Source organism: Microtus oregoni, unplaced genomic scaffold, assembly GCF_018167655.1.
Source record: "Microtus oregoni isolate MIOR12 unplaced genomic scaffold, Mior012 000010F_ref0000083, whole genome shotgun sequence".
Taxonomy (NCBI): Eukaryota; Metazoa; Chordata; class Mammalia; order Rodentia; family Cricetidae; genus Microtus; species Microtus oregoni.
Genome location: NW_024543069.1, coordinates 2087702 through 2107027, shown reverse-complemented (window position 1 = coordinate 2107027; position 19326 = coordinate 2087702). Strand labels below are relative to the sequence as shown.

Sequence of the window (19326 nt, the reverse complement as noted above, 5' to 3'; positions counted from 1 at the left end):
GCTGATTCATCTCCCCAGCCCCACATACCCATTTTTAAAAGGCTGCAGTGCTAAGGCTAGAAACACAGACTTAGCCGTCACGAAGCCCACTCGTGTTTTGACTCAGCTGTAGTCAACATGGATAATTCATTGTCTCTTTATCGACGCAATAGAGATGATAGTTGTTCTTACCTTTGGGAAAAAGCCTGGTATGGCAAAAGTGCTCAGAAAGAAAGGTAACTATTTGTTAATGTTGAAGGAACTGGTGTGTTCTAGTTGGCTTTAACTGACAACTTAACATAGCTGAGAGTCCTCTGTGGAGACAGCTGAGAAATTACCTGGATCAGATAGGTGGTGGGCATGCCTTGGGCTGGGAGTTGTCTCCACCACGAACTGGTGAAGGGGCCAGCCCACTGTGGGCAGCACCATTCCCGAGGCCAGTGTTCCTAGGCTGAATAAGACAGACAAGGAGCCTGTGAGGGAACCAGTTCGGCAGCACCTGCTGTGGCTTTTGTATTAAATTTCTATAAGGGTTTTGCTCTGACTGCCCTTAAATGATGAACTGTAACCTCTAAGCAGAAATAAATGCTTTCTTCCTCTAAGTTGCCTTTTTATTACAGTGTTTTATCACGACAACAGACAGGGAAGAAAAGCTGTCACTCAGAGATGCTTTTGCTGTTATTTTGGTATTTTATTCATCAGCTTCCTAGTCTGTCTTTTCTCCTTGTCTTCCTCCTCTTCAATCTCCGTCCCGTGTTTATGCTGGCTGCCCTTCTCGGAGCTTTTCTCCATTACATCTTCCTGGAAGGGAGGTGACCTGGAATTGTTCAAGTGCGAGCCTCCCAAAGGCAGGACGGCTGCAGAATGCATTAAGGCCGGCTGGCAATATCAGCTCAGCGATGATTCGGGTGCTGCTCCCTCTCCCTAACACTAGGGGTCACTGTTAAAGCAGTATTTCAAAAGCTGGCCGCTTTTCCAGCCATAAATTTGAGAAAGTCCTTCAGAGCACAGCTATTACTCATGGAGTCTGAGGGCAACAGCTGGGGATTTATCAAGCGCCTACATTGAAGTTCACTTCTAATCTCTTCTTGTTTCTCAGCTCTAGAAAACAATTCCGTTCACCCTGAGGGGGATGAGACCTCTACCTGAGAAGATCCCGAGTTCAAAAGCTGTCTCTGGCCTGGACGCCTGGCTCCAAACTCCCATGCCAGGCCCGCTGCTGCGATCCTGAGCCCACTCGGCTCAGAATCCTCCCCCCTCCACGTTCACACCTCAGACCCTTCTGCTCTTCGGCTTTCTTCCTGGGGATGACCCGAAACCTTAAGGCCTTCACTCACCAAGCCCTGTTGGGTTTACTTTCTATTATTTTTTAATCCATTTTCTGCCGTAAGGTTGAATGAGAGCTCTCACTTCAGAGGGCTTCAGGATTAGACCACACACCCGCGTCTCGCTTACCTGTATCTCTTAGCTGCGCAGTTTTTCAAAGTCACTTTTTAATTCATTCGTTTGTTTTGTTTTGTTCTTTGAGACAGGATTTCTCTGTGTAGCTGCCCTGGAACTTGTGCTGTCGACCAGGCTGGCCTCCAACTCACAGAGATTCACCTGCCTCTGCCTCTGCTGGGATTAAAGGCATGCGCCACCACCTGCTCCCAAGTACAGCTTTGCCGCGTCTGCCACCCAGATGCCCTTGGTTCCCGCTTCATTTCTTGTTCGGGTTACCCTGCCCTCTGACAATTACGGGGATTGCCCTGTGACTTTCCAATAAAATTTTCCTCATAGTTTAAGCAAACGTTTACTGAGCGTTTAGTATGAGGCGAGCAAAGGCTACAGCTTTACACGGATGATCTTAGTCTGTTCTCAGAGGGGCACAGTGAGAATGTGAGATTATCAGCACTCCACAGGGCCGGCATCAAACACAAGAGGGTTCAATGTTTTGTCACAAAGGTCCTAGATAGGGCTTGGGTATGATCTAAGCAGAGGGAATCTGACTCCCGAGCCCTTGAGCTCGGCACAGTAGCTGCCTCTGCTTTGCCATCAGTGTCTCCAAAAGCTCAGCTCTCCCGGAAGCCTCAAGCTCTTCTCACCCCTTCCCAGCTCCATGGTGCTCTCTGCTGATGCCTGGCTTCTCCCATGCTGACCAAGACGGTTACTGGCGCTAACACTCTCTGCCACATGTACTGTTACTATCGAGTAGCTCCATGCCAAGTCGGCTTTCCTCGGTTTGCTTCTTCTCCTCTTGAGCAGTCGGATCAGGATGCTTGACTGCCTCTTTGCTCTAAAGACGGGGGCTAGATGGGTGTCTCTGAGAGCCTTGCCGTGGCAGGTTCATACAGACAAGGGGCTTGTGGGGGAGGGGCACTTTATTACTCCCTTGCTGATTTTGTAGTTCTTCTTTCACAGATATTGGACAGGCATTGGCTTTAGGACCAGCCCAGGCCAGGGTCAACCCAGTTTTGTCTTATTATTGGGCCAAGTGAATAAGCCTGTGGAGTCTGGTTTTATTTCTGCAAATGTTGAAATTGCCTACAATGTGATTGCAGGGTGTGTGTTAGAAGGGATTAATAAGTAAACCCAAGAACGGACTCAAGAGGACATCTGGTTATCTTTCTTTTCTTCTTCGAATAGAATTTTGCTATGTAACTTTGTCTCCTTGGGTGCTAGTGTCCCAGGCTGCCCTTAAACTCGTGGCGTTCCCCCTGACTCAGTTTCACGCATGCATGCTGGGATTGCAGGCGCGTGTGCACCACCATGCCGGGCATAATCATTTCACCCTAACAAATGAGGGTGTAGCCAGGTCCAGTAGAAGCCTGGAATCCCAGGTCTTTGAAAAGCAGACACAAAAGGAACTCAAGTTCAAGGCCTGGCTGGGCGACACAGCACCTTGGTTAGTTTCTCAGATGTTGTTTGAATACTGCTAAAAAAAAAAAAACAAAAAAACAAAAAACAAAAACTTGTTCAGGCTGAAGGGACAGGGGAGAGGAGTGAAGAACCACAGAGAAGGGGCAGGGGGTGACTTAGTGGTGGAGTGCTTATCTAGTGTGTGTGACACCCTGCATTTCATCTCCAATACCAGAAGGGGGAGGGGGGGAGAGGAAGAAGGGAGGCTGAGAAGAAGGGAAGAAAGAGTGGGCAAGCAGGCGAACAGCCAGGCCAGTCTCTAAGTAAAACAAACAACAAACTCAGACTTTCATTTGGTTCTGTGGTAATCTTGGACCCTTTTTGCGTGTGTCTGCGCATGTGTCTGTGCGTGCCATAGGAGGGTGCCGGGTCTCCTGCTCTCTTGCTCTACATTTCGCTGTTTCCTTGAGACAAATTCCTTCATGGAAGCTGGAACGAGGCTGGGCAGCAAGCCCTAAGGACCCTCCTGTCTGTATCTCCCACAGCACTTCAGACGTATCCCCACCCAGGCAAACTCAGGTCCTCAGGCTTGTGCAGCAGATGCTCTTAGCACTGAGCCACCTCTCCTGTCCCTGTAGAGTCTTTTTAAGCCAACTAGGAGGGCTGATCTTCATGCCTGTTCTTAAAGCTTGTGGGGAAGCTATCTGTGAGACGTTAGGTTTGTTCTGAGTTGGATTTGTCCTGTTATGCTGCCTGGAACCCTAGCCCTTGAATACAGGCCAGTTTCCCTGGTCCATGTGGGAGAGAATCCATGAAGCTGACTTCTTTGGGGATTTTGAGGGAAGATGGTTTTCCACGCTGAGGCTGCGACCCTCAGTTTTATACACACCAGGCAGGCGCTCTGCCACTGGGCTGCCTGTGTACAGCCTTGGTTTACAATTGCTGACAATAGCCCAGGTCTCTTCTGTGCCTCCGCCACACAGCTAGACCGATGTCTGACCTGGGGGGCCACAGCCGTCTTCCATAATTCTGTCCTTTGAGTGAGTCCAGCTTTGATCTGAGGCCAACAACCACATCACTTCAAAATTTTTACTTCTGTAAGTAGGGTGTGAGGCTCAGACTGTATTCCCAGCATTTGGGCAGGGGAGCAGAGGAGAAGGGGGGGGGGATTCAAGGTCATCATTGACCTGAGTTTGAGACCAGCCTAGACTACATGAGACACACACACACACACACACACACACACACCCTCTGCCAAGGTCAAAGTACTTGTGTTCTTTTTCCTAAACAGGTGGATTTTTTCCTTTAATTTTTTATTATTAATTTTCTTTATTATTTTAGCTTACTGGCAAAAGAACCTTGGAATGAGTTGACGTGTTTTTTATTGTGTTTTCCTGGCTTTGGAGAATAATATAAAAAGCTTAAAGTTTTTAGGCATCTGGCTCCTCAGATGCTTGCAGGGTCTGCTCCTGGCATCTGGGCCAGTGTCTGGTGTACAAATCCTGTTTCTGGGACACAGCAAGTCATTTTCCTGACAATCTCAGGGTGTTTGGGGATGAGTAAACACACATTTCCACAAGCTCGGGGATCTGCCAGCACCATGCGTGGTGAGGTGCTCAGGAAACCCGCTGTTTAACAAGCATGCCTGGCCCCACAGGCACACACTCAGCCCTGGGGTTTACAGGCTGTGAGCATCATTTCAGCTGACCTTCCACCCAGTTGTTTTCTCTCTCGTTTGCTTCTCTTTCTTATTTTACTTGGCAGCAGAATTGGCTGTCTGCTAAAAATGATGAAAGAAAGGATAGCCCTGGATTTCAATGTGTTCTACCCAATCAACATTCTATGTGGGTCGGTGTAAATCTTCCTTTAAAGTAGGCCCGCTGTTCCATGTTTCCACATAGAAAACTAATAACAATAAAATCAGCAGGCAGCTTAGACCTGAGATTTAAGGGACCAACTCTGACGGTCGGGGCACCCGCCTGTGCAACTGGTGAGGGGCTTGCGTGGCATTTTAACTCTGGCACTATTGAATCCCCGCTGTTGATGAAGTGACGGCTGGCTGAGAATACATCCTGCCCATGCCAACACCGCCTCCACCTTCATACATATCTGTAAGAGGGGCCACAGGGGAAGCAAAGGAGGGGGCCGGTCCATCAAAACCCCGCTTTTGCCACGTGATTTGAAAAGGAGAAAAGTGGGCCCTCTGTTCCGCTCCCCGTCTGCCTACTCCCTTGCATCTCCCCAGGCACTTACCGTAGGGTGATACATAGCACCCTCTACCTTATTTGAAGCATCTCACCTCCTGTGAAGATTATCGATCTGTGTGGCTGCCATCCCGGCTTCCTTTTCTCGCTTTGAGCCAGCAGTGCGCGCGCGAGAGAGAAACAGATCCCAGAGGGCAGTTGCGCTAAATGATTACTTCTCTATTGCCACCCACCCCTCGCCACACGCACGCTCAGCTCTGACTGCTGCAGTTCTTCCAGGCTCTGGGCCACAGTGGTTCTAGCTATAAAACAAAGTGGCACTCAATGGGGCGTGATGGGATGGGACTGGAAATCCCAGCTAATCAGGAGACAGAGGCAGAAGCCTAAATTCAATGCTGTGGAGGAGGCTCCATGGCAATTTAGGCAACTTACCTGAGCTGTCTCAGAATCAAAACCGGAAAGGGAGAGCAAACAATTCTGTTCCTGCCACGCCTATGTTCACGCCCGTGTTTACGCCCGTGTTTCTCCTTGCAGTATATTGAATAAATATGATTTCTTCCTAAAGCAAACAGCCCTCCAAATGACAAAAACAAAAGGGCTGGAGTCACAAAAGTGGTAGAAGGGTTTGCCTACCGTTGGCAAGAAGGGAGGGGTAGGGTGAGGGGGATGCAGAGAAAGGAAAGACAAGGCTCCTCCTCCATGGGACTAGAATCCTAGTGGGGAGACACATAGGCACAGGGCAAGGCAAGCTCTTAGACTGATGAGCCGGTAGGGAAATAAAGTCGCCTTTATAAGAGATGCTTGTCTGGCTTTGGACTCCAAGTTGCGTTTAGACTCTGCCTTCATCAGCCGCCTGGCTGATATACAGTGGTCAAAGTCTTGTTCTAATGGTTTCAGTCGTGGAATGTTCTCCCCCCAGATTCCCAATAACTCCCCTTAATAGAGTGACTTCCCTGGCCACCCGAGAACCCTCACCCCCACTCCTGCATCATTTCCCAGTAGAGCAGTTAACTCTCGATATGATGCTGTGGTCTGCATGTGTGTGTCTACCTTATTTCTGTGCTGAGCACCAACCCTAGGGCCTGGCATTCACATGTGGTGTTTCTGAGAAGAAATGGGAGTGGTCATTCTTGTTACTGATTCAACTGTTAATTTTGGTCATTTGGTTATGGTTATGTTCTTAATGCCCTTGTCTTTTCGAAATACATACAGGAATATTTACAGACGAAATGACAGTGTTTGGAGAGCTGGTTTGCTGCGGGGCTGGCACAGGAGGGCTTATTAAACTGCTTTATCTGTTTTTGTATAAGTTCAAAATCCTTCATAATGAAATGTATTAAACCATCAGTTAAAGCAGCATTGGATTATAACCCAAGGGATAATATAAATGTGCCCCAGTCAACAGGGCTATGAACAAATGAGAAAGGACGAGACAAAGCTTCATTGTGTACAGCCAGCGTTGGCGTGGCCCGTCAGAAGGAAGAGCAAGGACCTCCACTTCCCAAAGGCAGGCTCCACAGAGTGATTTCCTTCCAGAATGCGGTGGAAAAGCAGAGAAGAAAAGGGAGACGATGAGCATCCAGAGCTGCATGATCACGGAGAAGGTCAACAGCTTGTATTGACAGCGTGTGCCCTTGATACATCCCGAAAACACACCGGTTCTGTCTAACCTTGGGGGGAAATATCAGACAAACTGAAACGGAAGCACGTTGTATAAAATGCCTGGACGAGCTTCTCCAAGGCTGTCACGATCGTCAAAACATAGGAACTGTCTGAGGAGCTGTCATAGCGCACAGGAGTCTCCAGAAACAGCAAGCAAATACATCCTGGGTGAGACCCTGAAACAGAAAACATACGGCACATAAAACCCGAAAAAGGTGAACCATGTACCAGCTTCAGTTAATCATAATGTATGAATCTTTTTAAGTTTAGGGAGAGGAGATGAAAGGGGGAGATGATGTAATTACATCATAACCTAAAATGCTTTTTAATTTTTTTTTTTTGTATTGCAGCAGATGTGTGGAGATGAGGGATAACCTGTAGAAGTGGATTCTCTCCTTCCACTGTTAGATGGGTTCTAAGGATCAGGTCACCAGCCTTGCAGGACAAGCAGAGCCATCGCTACGTGACTATACTCTGAGGAGAGCAGTGTCTACTCACTTTGGATGAGGAAGGGAACAGGCCAATGTATGGTTGTCACCTGGTCCAACTTGGTGACCTATGCGTTTTATTGGGGCTACTCGCAGAAATATGGGTGAGGGATTATTATAGGAGCAGAAATGACTCAAAGACAATTAGGTCACCAGAGCCCACTCTGGTATAGGTGACAGCTCACCAACAGTAGAGTCCTGGTGCTCCCTGCACAGCCTGTAGACAGCTCAGTTGGTCTGAGTCTCTTCCAGGCTTCTTGGCTGTTCTCTGCTGCTTTCTTGCAGCTCTGCGTGTCCGAAATTGTCTCTCGGCTGTCTTTACAACGTATGCATACTTGAGGGAGGGGCTCAGTGAATCTGGTCAGTTTCAGGGATTTTTCTGAGACTAGTGAGTTGTTTACTTCTCGAGATTACCTACTCTGCTTAGATTCAGGTCTTCTCCTTCCTCTTTAACATCTCAGGTCTCAGCAAGCTCTACTCCAAGATAGGAAGGTTTTCATCTCAGGTCCAAAGAGAAAGTAGCTCTGTGGGACAGCACTGCAGAGCAGGGCCAGCTCCCGAATCTCCTTCTCAGGCTCCAGTAGCCGAGGCCAAACAGAAACCAGGAAAGATGGGGAAGAAAAAGGAGCCCTGAGCCCTGGGATTCCCACTGCTGAGCAAGGAATTCCTACACAACTGAGAAGCTGCTGCAAGAACCTTCTGAGCAGGACTGCCCTTTCTGAGTGACAGTGCAGACAAGGGGATTGGAACAGTCAGCGAGCCACGCCAAAGGCCAGGCAGTGTGTCTTACAGCCTGGGACCTTGGAGTTTAACCTTACAACACTCTTTCACACGGGTCAACCTGACCGCCTCACCACATTTACAGAAGGAAGTTCCTCAGCGTAAGAGAAATAAGAAAACAAACTCCTTTTCTCTTAAATTTTTGAGTTTTTATTTGTATTATTTTTTAAATTTAGCATATAAAATAAGATTTCTCTAATATCTCCCTACATGTATGTCAGTATACTCTAACATCTGCATACATGTATGTCAGTATACTCTAATATTATGCTAGTTACTCTTCACATACACCTACTCATTCTCAGGCAAAAAGTCTGACGAAAGCAGCTTAGGGAGGAAGGGTCCTTTTTGGCTCACAGTTTGTAAGGATGTGGGAAATATTACTTGATAGGTTTCTGAAATTTGTCAGTATGTGTCAAAAGCCTTCAGTCTGGCATCCCAAGCAAACCATCGGATACTACACGCTTTCAAGTTTGTACTGGAGGATCCTCAGCTTAGCGTTGCTTGCAATAACATGAAGTTGAGTCAAGGTAGAGATTCCACGGTAGACGGTGACTGGTCGTGTGAATCTATCCTGGATCAGTTAAGAGTGTGGGCGCTCAGGGGCAAAGTTCTGAGCCCGAGGCCCCGCCTGAGAGCAGGGGAGCAGGGGAGCTCCCCGGCGATCCCCTCGTTTCCTCTGTAAAATGAAGATAACTTACAGCATTTCCCTCACTAAGCTGTCGCGAGGAACGAATGGCTTTGTGAGAACTGCCTGCTACCTTTTAAGAGTTCATCTGTTATGCTCCTTTCTGGGCCTAGGCCATGGCCAGGAAATGTCTTGTAAGAGAAGCCCTAAAAACATGGAGAAATAAGTGTGATATAGTAGATGAAATAAAAGAGGAGGTTAAGAAGAGCAGCTGTAATACTGACAGCTTGGTCAATGCATAAAATACAGGCACATTAACAAGACCGGCAAGGGGCCAGATGTTAAGGATTCAGATCAGAGTGGTGGAGTTTTGGGGAGACTTCTGTGTCTTCTTGTTTTTAATATCTCACAAATTTCAAACGTAACAATAATCTTGCTCTTAATCAGGAATTTAAAAAACACGAACCTATTCTGAAATGCCTGTACCTAGGTTGTGGGCCTGCCGCAGGGTTCTCTGTCTGACGGTGGCAGGGTGAGGTGAGGACACTTACCCTGCTCTTCTGTTCATGTGTCCACCCCGTTCTACCCTTATGCCATACCTTGTCCTCCCTCCCTGTGGCCCAAGGCTGAGCCCTACTGTGGCCCTGGTGGAGCTGGTGAAGCCGGTGGGATTCCGGGTCCTGTGGCAGCCCTGTGCAAGGCAGTGGCGTCATAGGGAGACACACAGAGTTTTCTCATCCTGAACTCATTTTCCCTTTGGCGACCAACATTCCTGTTGTGGAGTTGCGGGGGGCATCAGGGACCAGAGTGGTGGGTCAGTGGGGTAAGAGCATTTGCTACATCGACAGGACTGAGTTTGGAGCCCAGCACTTACATAAATAGCTGGGCGTGGCTGTGCTATCCTTGCTGGAGTCTCTTACCGCAGCGCTGTGGGGATCAGAAACCAGGAACCTCGCAGGTTTGTTGGCTTCTAGAAAGGTGCCAGGCATGTTGAAATACCAAGAAAGTACAAGATGTGGAGAAATACAGAAGGACACTTAGCACTTTGCCAAATCCCGTAACAACTTGACTTCTAGCTCCGAGTCTGTCCCCTCCACTTAGACTTCGAGCAGAGCAGTAGCCAGGGCTGGTGTCTAGCCCCCGGGTATGGGGAGGTCTCAAATCAAATCTTCCCTAGAGTTGGAATTAAAGTCACGCTTTCTAGTTACAAATCCCCCATTTTCCTTTGACCATGGTGGATAGCAAGAATGAATATGGGAGAGCTCCAGACTGGCGTTCTTGTGAAGTCTTTATGCATTCTGTACTCGCCTTACTGCCTAGAACAGGTAGATAAAGCCTCCTCCTCCCCGCCGTGTCAGAGAGACAGAGAGACAGAGAGATACAGAGACACACACACAGAGACACAGAGAGGGAGAGAGACACACAGAGACACAAAGACACAGAGACAGAGAGGCAGAGAGACAGATACAGACACACACACACAGAGAAAGAGAGAGAGAGAGAGAGAGAGAGAGAGAGAGAGAGGCAGAGAGGCAGAGAGACAGAGAGATACAGAGACACACACACAGAGACACAGAGAGGGAGAGAGACACACAGAGACACAAAGACACAGAAACAGAGAGGCAGAGAGACAGATACAGACACACACACACAGAGAAAGAGAGAGAGAGAGAGAGAGAGAGAGAGAGAGAGAGGCAGAGAGGCAGAGAGACAGAGCGAGCAAGCCCTGGAGAGCAGAGAGGCCCGAGGTTGGATGAGGTCAGTAGAAGACAGGCAGTGAGGTAAGCTGCTAGAACGGGTCTTTCTCTCTCTCTTTGCCTGAAAGCAGAGAACATCTAGGCGTTGCCTCTGCCTGAGTCACCGTGATGTGGTTTCAGTCTCTCCTGCAGATTTCTGTCTTCATCTCCTGCTGCTGTAGACGTGATGGACAGATCAGTGAATGACAAGTAAATGAGTGGATAGAGAGAGAGATGACTATGGAGAAACTGGAGGTCAAGGTCGACCTGCCTGAACTCCCTCGTCCATCCCTTCCTTGAAGTTTGCCGGGTAGAAGATGCCCGCTTGCCCAGGTTCTTCATCTCAGCCTCTCCTAACCCTGACCGAGGTCAGATGAAGCTCTCGGGTGCAAACAACCCAAACTACAGGGGTGTTTTCCAAATAGAGTCATATAGGAGAAGGAAAATCCTCTATCTAGAGCGTGGGCATAAAGTGAGCTGGGGTCGGGTAGCAGTCAGACCTGTGCGTGTGTGTGTGTGTGTGTGTGTGTGTGTGTGTGTGGTGTGTATGTGTGTGAGAGAGAGCGTTGTGTGTGTGTGTTGTGTGTGTGAGAGAGTGTCGTGTGTGTGTTGTGTGTGTGAGAGAGTGTCGTGTGTGTGGTGTGTGTGTGTGTGTGTGAGAGAGAGAGTGTCGTGTGTGTGTGTCTCCTTTGCTCTGGGGAAGGTTCGTATTCCAGACTAGAAAAACCAGTTTCTGGAGATCTTGGGTTTGGCTGAGTGCATTACAAGCCAAAGTATGGCACAGAAGCTGGTCATCTGGCCAGTAAGTCCTCCCTTCCAGGGCCTGAGGTTCTGACCAGGCCTGCTGACCTGGGCTACTGACTTCCCACACAGGAGCTCTGCAAGGGCTGCCTCTGACTCACGACACTCCTGACCAGCCTCCCCGGGGCTAGGATTACAGGTGTGTACCTCTAGGCACGTGGTCCTTGACATTCTCCTGCTGTTTCTGGTCTACTAATTGCTTCCACGTGTTCCCCTGCCTGTTGCTGAGAAAGAAACACGGGGCCCGGTAGGTGAGGGCTGTACCCCAGCCTTCCTGTATCAATCTCTCACCAGCCTGCTTCATTGCTTCCTGCTTCCCTTGAATACCAATCTGCCAGTAGGCTCTTTAAAAACTCTCTAAACTGGGTCTTGAAAGATGGCTCTGACGTGAAGAGAGCTCGCTGTTCAATCATGAGGACTCAAATGCAGATCCTAGAACCACATTAGGTGACTCACAAAACCTGTGACTCCAGTTCTACAGAAAAAGGCCAGGCACCCTCTTCTGGAGTCCTCAGCACGCACACATGCGCGCGCGCACACACACACACACACACACACACACACAGAGAGAGAGAGAGAGAGAGAGAGAGAGAGAGAGAGAGAGAGATTTATTCCATAAGTTCAGTGACTCTAGAAAACCTGGACTAATACAGAGATGTCCAGTAAAAGCTGGTCAAAAGCGCAGGATGATAGGGTTCACTGAGGACATCCACCCCAGTCCTCATATAGACCCCACCCCGTCCTCATACAGACCCCCACCCGTCCTCACATAGACCCCACCTGTCCTCACATAGACCCCACCCGTCCTCACATAGACCCCACCCGTCCTCACATAGACCCCACCTGTCCTCACACAGACCCCACCTGTCCTCACATAGACCCCACCTGTCCTCACATAGACCCCACCTGTCCTCACACAGACCCCACCTGTCCTCACATAGACCCCACCCGTCCTCACATAGACCCCACCCGTCCTCACATAGACCCCACCCGTCCTCACATAGACCCCACCCGTCCTCACACAGACCCCACCCGTCCTCACATAGGCCCCACCCGTCCTCACATAGACCCCACCCGTCCCCACATAGACCCCACCTGTCCTCACATAGAACCCACCCGTCCTCACATAGACCCCACCTGTCCTCACATAGACCTCACCTGTCCTCACATAGACCTCACCTGTCCTCACATAGACCCCACCCGTCCTCACACAGACCCCACCCGTCCTCACACAGACCCCACCCGTCCTCACACAGACCCCACCCGTCCTCACACAGACCCCACCCGTCCTCACACAGACCCCACCCGTCCTCACACAGACCCCACCCGTCCTCACACAGACCCCACCCGTCCTCACACAGACCCCCACCCGTCCTCACACAGACCCCACCCGTCCTCACACAGACCCCACCCGTCCTCACACAGACCCCACCCGTCCTCACACAGACCCCACCCGTCCTCACACAGACCCCACCCGTCCTCACACAGACCCCACCCGTCCTCACACAGACCCCACCCGTCCTCACACAGACCCCACCCGTCCTCACACAGACCCCACCCGTCCTCACACAGACCCCACCCGTCCTCACACAGACCCCACCCGTCCTCACACAGACCCCACCCGTCCTCACACAGACCCCACCCGTCCTCACACAGACCCCACCCGTCCTCACACAGACCCCACCCGTCCTCACATAGACCCCACCCGTCCTCACATAGACCCCACCCGTCCTCACATAGACCCCACCCGTCCTCACATAGACCCCACCTGTCCTCACATAGACCCCACCCGTCCTCACATAGACACCCACCTGTCCTCATATAGACCCCACCCGTCCTCATATAGACCCCACCTGTTCTCATAACCATGTTTTTTTTTCCCTTTCTCTACCACTTCTCGACTGGATTATTTCAAATAAATTTCTGTAAAGTTCAGGGTAACTTCCAGGTCACCACATCTGTCACCTTCTTGACATCTGACAACACATGACACTGATGTCAGTGCTATCCCCAGGCAGCTCACTCTCCTGCCCTCCGTCCCTGGACACTTCCTCCTTTCTTCCTCCCCCTCCCTCTGTATTCTCTTTCAGTGTCTTTTTGTCTGTCTCTTGTGTCTCTGTCTGTCTCTGTGTGCATGCCCTTGAAGGCCAGAAGAGGCTGTGTCATGTCTTCTGAATTACAGGTGGCTGTGATCTGCCTGATGTGGGTACTGGGAACCGAACTTGGAATTTTTGCTAAACAGTAAGTACTCTTAGCTCACGGATTGGTTGCTCCAGCCTGCAACCGGAGGTCTTTCCTTTACCAGGAGGGCTGCCATCTCTGCTGACACAGGGAAGGGGTGACCTCCAGCAACGTGAGAATACAGCAGAAAGCGACCTTGCCCCTGGTCCTGCCCCTGCATGGCCCCAGCAGGCAGGAAAGACAATGTGAAGTATGAGCACCCCCTGTTTCTGCTTGCTCGTCTGTGTAACAGATACAGAGGTACCCTATGGGCCCCTCCATGTCTGTCTCCAGAAACACTTGTTTCAAATGGTACAGACCCAAGCCCCTATGGTCAACGTCATCCAAGTGGCTCAGTTTATAATGCAGCCCAGATTCACAGCTAGGAGCGGGCGCTCTCCCAGGAATTTCAGAGTCGCAGCCCAATCACGGCTCTCCCTTGGTGGCCGTGGCACCCAATCCCTGCCACCACACTCCTGATTTCAGGCTTCCACACCTAGCCGGACCTGGTGGCATCCCGGCCTGCTGCCTCACAAACACGCTAGCCGCTGTTTTCTACCTGTGGCCAAGGAAGGACCACATCGAGTCTCGCGGCTGAGGACAGTGGTCAAAGGGGCCCAACACAAAGTATAAAAAAAGGACTCAAAACGTTTTGAGTTTTTTTTTTCTCTATCAGACTTTTTGTAACTCGTTTCATGCGTTACTGAGCGTGAACTTGTAGATGACAGAGCTGTTTTCACAATGTCAGAAGTTGGACACGCCTCCATCTCCTCCTTCCCAACACTTGAGTCAGCCTCGAAGCAACTTCAAGGTCTGTCACCTCGGTGCCTCCAACCTACGCTGTGATTGTAGTGAACGTAGCTTAAAGAGTGTCAGGACTGAGGCTGGCCTTCACTTCCCTCCCTCCTTCCAGTTCTCTTCCTCCAGAGAGGCGTGAACAAGTTCCTTTCCCCAACGGCGCAGTGGGCATTCCCTCCCCATTTGCTTCCACTGCAATTGTCCTCCCCAACACGCTCCCAGAAACCTGTCATTCAGGTGTCCTAAGCACCTCCAGCTGCAGGCTTTCTGCTCTCCCCTAACACATCCAGATTGTTCCTCCAGGAGAGGAATGAGTGCACGCACGCACGCACGCACGCGCTGGCGCGGCAGCTCTCCTCTGCCTCTGGCTCTCCCCGGGGAGAAGGGGCTGTGTCCAGGGTGCTGTGCAAATTACAGGAGATAAACATTCATTTGCATGATTATAAATTAATCACCTTATCAAAGCCTTACGCCCAGGCATCCTTGATTTCCGTGGGTCCCATTATCGGCTCATTTCCTGCCTGAAAAGGTTGCTGGTAGCGGGTCCCTACGAAGAATGATTCCCTTCGAGTCAGCCTGGAGCATTTAACACTTAACTGCTTCAGCAGCCTGGCAAGGCCTTTGGACCACCTTCCTTGGGTTCAGATTTTAAACCCAGAGTTTACGTCACGTGCACCATCATTCTTGGGCTCCTACATGATCAAAATTGGGAAAATAGTTAAGAAGGCCTCCCAGTGGCCAGTGCCCTGGCTTCCCTTTCTGCTCGCTAAGCTCCAGGCCTATCTAAACCATGCGCCTGCAGAACCTCGGCCTCAAGTCCTCTTTTCCAGGGACCAAATGCAAGGTAGAAAAACAAGAGAAGCCGTGTGATTTTGTGCGCAGGAATCTTCCAGCCTTAGGGACGTTTTAGAGTGCCCTGGGGTGTTTGGGAGCCCTGGGTGTTAGCAGTAGCTACAGGGCATCTCCGAGAGAAGAAAGCATGAGTTAGCCTGCACTCAGCTGAGTTTTATAAGCAGCAATTAAAGTCTTGTTCAGAAGCAATCAGTAATTAAGCCGTTGTAAATGGCCCCTCACAGAGCATGGCCTGAAGCTGAGTAAGGCCGACTTTCCCTGGACTGGGCTGGGTTTGGGCAGGTTCGAATCCTCATCGAAGCCTAGAGAACGGAAATCTTCCTCTACAAGATCCTCTAGTGATTTGTATCTACGCCAAAGATTAAGGTTAAAGCCTCTTAAAAACAGACTCCAAGATCCCATGCCACACAAAGAGCTGCCGGGTGCCCTCTGCTCTGCGGGGACTCTTGTCTCAAAGCAGTACTGTCCCCTCAGAAGCCTTCCACCTCACAGGCCTCCTCTGGTTCCCTCTCTTCCTAGGGGCGGCTGTGATCTGAGAGGATGCTGGAGTCAAGGCTCAGAGGAGGGGGTGAAATGAGGGATGAAGGAGTAGAAGGACTCTGTGAAGATGAAGGCTCCTCTTACACCGACTCCTGCCTTCGGTGACAGTCCAGGAGCCATCACAGCCCAGGCAGAAAGCAGTTCTGCTATCATCCCAGGACACTGCCCTGGTTGGCTGAAGAGCAGGCTGCCCCCATCTCGGAACCCTTTTATAGTTCCACCAGTGATGAGCTGATAAACATTTCGTGGTGCAGCCCTTTGACACACAGCACACAACAAGAAAATGGAGCGGCTCGTTAATGCATGCAACAGCACAGCTCACTGTGGGCACGGCTTTTCCAGAAGCAGATCATACAAAAGAAATCTCTCGATGGCTCTTTTTTCTTTTTCTCTTTTTAAAGCAGAGTCTCACTACATAGCTCTGGCCGTTCTAGAACTCAGCATGCAGCACAGGCTCGTCTCGAACTCACAGAGATCCACCTGCTTGTGCCTCCCAAATGCTAGGAATGGAAGTGTGTGCCACCGGGCCTGGCTGAACAGACACATGATGGCATTGTATTCAGTCATAAGAAAATCAAATTATGCCGCTTACAGGAAAACAAATGAAGCGGAGATCATTGCGTTCAGTGGAATAAGCCAGTCTCAGCAAGACAAACACATTTTCTCTCATATGCAGAATCTAGACTTATGTATGAATATCTATATTTATGCCAGGGGCATAAAAGTAGAAGGGAGAACGCATGGGAAGAGGGGTGTAAAGGGAGAGGAAAATGAGAGGCTAACGGGGGCAAAGAAAGGCAAAATATTGCACTTCTTCCCTCATGCTGGACTCTCTCTCTCTCTCTCTCTCTCTCTCTCTCTCTCACACACACACACACACACACACACACATACACACACAAATATGCGTGCTTGCTTGAAGTTTGCCTTAAACACTGGGCGGTGATGGTACGCACTTTTAATCCCACGCTAACGAGGCAGAGACAGGCAGAGCTCTGAGTTCAAGGACAGCCTGATCTACAAATCCTGCTCTAGGACAGCCAGGGCTATGTGGAGAAATTCTGCCCCATAAAATAAACACAACAGTTTGTCTCATGAGTAAGCATGACCGGAGAGGTCAGCTCAGCCACAGGCCTGAGGCAGAGTGCAGGAGAGGTTTCTTTCCACCACACAAAGTGAAGCAGACAGACCGAGGCCTTGAAAACAGGAGCCCAGGCACAGTGCACCTGGAGCCCTGATCCTGCAGGGTAGGCGCTGGGAATCAGGTTTTCTTTTTTATTCCACTCCACAGAATGGTCTGACTGAGACAGACCAAGGTTCAGAAGAGACCAGAATGGGCTCTCTCCCTGAAAGAGAACCCCAAATGGTTTTATTTCTGTGGCTTTCCTGAGGGTTTGTTTGAAAACAACGCTGTTAAGCTACTACCCAGCATCAGGCCAACCACGGTGGGCTCCATGAGGAGTGACTTTGTTGTTTTCCTAGGTGAAGCACTTCCAGGGTGGACCCTGCCTGAGCTGGGAATGGCTTTCATGTCCCTGGTCCTGTTCTAGAGACTTTCGGAATGTTACCTGCTGGCTTGGAGGTATTCGGGTTTCAAATATTTCTTTTTTGCTCACTGCCTCCTTAGAAATTCCCTTCCCCCACCCTTCCCACACATCAAGAAAGGTGTTCCTCCCCTTTCCCACCCCAACAGCCTGAAAGGTCACAGGTGTTTCCATTGTTGAGAATACAGGGGAAAAAACCACTCCCTTAAACTGGGTGCAGGCTTTGACAAAGAACACTGGGTGTGGCTGGGCAGGTTCCCTGGGACTGGGCACCCATGTGGTTGATCTTTCACTAGAGAGTGGCCTCCCATAGTCTTGGACCTGAGCCTTGATCCCAGAGAGACCCTGACTTGGCTCTGCGGAGTGCTCCTCCTGCAAGCCCCCAACTCGGGGGCCTCCACTGTTCCAGGGTTTCCTACAGATTTGCCCGGGTATAGCTTTACAGACAATTTACTGCTCTGTTGTGGCCTCCAAACTCCAGCTATTAATTTTTGAGTGTGTTCAGGTGTTGCTGCAACAGAGAAGTTTTGCTCATTGATTTCTTGAAGCATTTGTTGTGCTGTGTATGCTGTTGTTATGAATCATTTAGATTTATGAGTCCGCGTATTCCATTCCCTGCTACCCCGCAGAGCCCAAGGATCCCGAAGAAATCATTATGTACACTCAGTGCTTAGGTGTCCTTGAATGGGGCTCTCAGCAAGCATACGAAATGCGAGCCCCAGGGGAGGCAGGCAGCTTTACTTCTCCTTGACTTGGATGTTTAGCAGGGAGGCTGCTTTACTTTCCTGCTTCAAGGAACTCTTGGAGAAGAACAGAGAGAGAAACACTGGAAGAGGAGGGTAGACTCCAGAAACGTGTGTAAAATGAACAACATGAGCCAGTGGCTCTCAGGGCCAACAGTTCTGGTAACTTACTACACATGCGAATTCTCAGACCCCACCCAAGACCTGCTGAGTCAGTGATCTGTGTTGCAACAAGACTCTGGTACATGCTAAAGAAGTACGTGCTAGCATGGCCAAGGGTCTGGAACCAAGAGTTATTCAGCCTGGAGGACACTCCGAATCTACAGCTTACTGTAGACTAGAGCGGAGTTGCTCTCCTTCTCTGGGGCTCCATTTTCTTATTTATTAAAATGGAAAGATGACGTCTTTCTGTGACCTCAGACGCTTGTTTCATAGACCAGACACCTTCACCAAAGTGAAAGGTAGTCAGATAAGAAATTATGTAATGTAGAATATCCTTATTATTCCTTGAACTAGTGAATAATAAGCGGCCCAACAAAATTTAGGTATAATGGAAATCAGTGTTTAAAATGGTTTAACTATGACATAACATAAATATATAAATCTTGTTTGTGTGTGTGTTTTTAACTTTGATATCACAAAAAAAATATAATTCTGTGTGTGTGTGTGTGTCTGTGTGTGTGTGTGCATGCCTATGTGTGGGGGTGTGTGAGTATGTGTGTATGAGTGCATGTGTATCTGTGTGTCAGTGTGTGTGTCTGTGTGTGAGTGTGTGTCTGTGTGAGTGTGTGTCTGTGTGTGAGTGTGTGTCTGTGTGGGTGTCTATGTGTGTGTGTGTGTGCTGTGGTGTGTGTGTGTCCGTATGTGTGTGTATGTGGGTGAGTGCATGCCACAGCTCACTTGCGAGGTTAGGAGGTTAGAAAACAGTCAACAGGAATGAATCATTTCTCTCCTCCCACCACGTGGGTTCTGGAGCGCTACCTCAGGTCATCAGGGTCAGAGGCAAGTGCCTTTCCTGTGTGAGCCATTTCGCCACGCCTTTAATCACACAATCCTAAAAGCCATGTGGGAAACAAAGAAAGTCTTCTGTGAGAGAAAAGTGGTTCTGTCTTACCCGGCGTTAAAAGAAGCGTCTCTGATCCGCTGCTCCAGAAACATCAGGCATTTTCTCAGTTTATCCCAACCACGCCCACACTCAGTGGACACAGGGTGGGTGCCTCTGGGGGTAGAGATTTCTAGCAAAGGGTAAAGGACTTACACAGTTGGGGTGACTTTTATTGGTTCTCCTGTTTCATAGTGAAATGGAGACGGACAGATCAGCACCGCGCACGCGCACACAGGGGCACCATCTACAGGAGCACGGTGGCTTTCTCTCAGCCTTCCAGACTGAACCATTCCCTTCGCATCCTCTCAAAGGTCCTGTTTTCCCTTCTTTGGTCATCTCTGTTTCTCCTCTCTGAACTCCCTCCAGATCCTTCATGCACGGTCCCTGTTGGCGCTAAAACTCAGGGCT

At 49.7% G+C, this 19326-nt stretch overlaps 1 long non-coding RNA gene across 1 annotated transcript; it reads right to left on the bottom strand.

Moving 5' to 3' along the window:
- Positions 1 to 129: 129 nt before the first annotated feature.
- Positions 130 to 1561, bottom strand: LOC121452911. The gene is made up of 3 exons (XR_005974934.1): positions 1435 to 1561; positions 318 to 425; positions 130 to 171 (listed from the first exon to the last, which is right to left on the bottom strand). It is a non-coding gene; the product is annotated as an uncharacterized LOC121452911 (long non-coding RNA).
- Between the last annotated feature and the right edge of the window lie 17765 nt (positions 1562 to 19326).